Genomic DNA, 905 nt, shown 5'->3' on the forward strand with positions numbered 1-905 from the left:
CTATTCCAGCTTATCTGAGTTAGGCTCACCACATGTGCAATTTCTCACTTATTAAGACTGACCACAGAGGTTCAGAAGACAGAGGCAAGAATTGAAGAATCTGAGCATTGATATCTAGGAGGAAATTCAAGAGTAATCTTGAATGTCTATAAAATATAATAGAAATGATTTAACATGTAAATCATTTAAATAGTTTACCCTGGCACAGAGACTTTCAGTAGCTGCCACAGTACAAATGCTCACCAAGCTCCAGGTAAAATGTTATCATCACGTTGAACAAGCATGAATCTTGGAATGAAATTACAAAGCCATTTTATGTCACCTTTCATTGTTTTTACCCATTTATTTAGTGAGGGTTTGTCTTCTCCCACCCCTATAGAAAATTCAGGCACATCTCCGACATTCTTAATAATTTTTCAGTGATAAAATATTGTTTCAACTTCAGAATGGAAATGTCCACTTTGTGTGTTCAAAATTGCAAACGTCTGTAAAATTAAGGCTTCTGCTCATGCTCACTTCAGCAGCACACATACCAGAATTGGAACGATACAGAGAAGGTCAGCATGGCCCCTGTGCAAGGATAACACGCAAATTCATGAAGCATTCCATGTTTCTAATGGGTGATGGGCATTGAGGAGGGCACTTGTTGGGATGAGCACTGGGTGTTGTATGTAAGCGATAAACCATGGGAATCTACTCCCAAAACCAAAAGCATACTGTACACACTGTATGTTAGCCAATTTGACAATAAATTATATTAAAAAATAAAGGAAACACATATCTTAAAAAAATTAAGGCTACTGCTATCTCTCCAACCCCTTCTTTCCCCCTCATCTCTATGAAAGCCTGGCACAAGGGAAGAAGGCTGGCCTCTGGTCTCTTTCCCCACCACCGTTTTATCCTTC

The 905-nt window shown here is 38.9% G+C and overlaps 1 non-coding gene across 1 annotated transcript; it reads left to right on the forward strand.

Moving 5' to 3' along the window:
- The first annotated feature begins 508 nt into the window (after positions 1-508).
- On the forward strand, positions 509-615 carry LOC124513701 (U6 spliceosomal RNA). The gene has a single exon (XR_006962520.1). It is a non-coding gene; the product is annotated as a U6 spliceosomal RNA (small nuclear RNA).
- Positions 616-905: the final 290 nt, after the last annotated feature.

Source organism: Lynx rufus, unplaced genomic scaffold (genome assembly GCF_022079265.1).
Source record: "Lynx rufus isolate CCGP_SWC_20201006 ecotype Redwood Valley unplaced genomic scaffold, mLynRuf1.p SCAF_18, whole genome shotgun sequence".
Classification (NCBI taxonomy): Eukaryota; Metazoa; Chordata; class Mammalia; order Carnivora; family Felidae; genus Lynx; species Lynx rufus.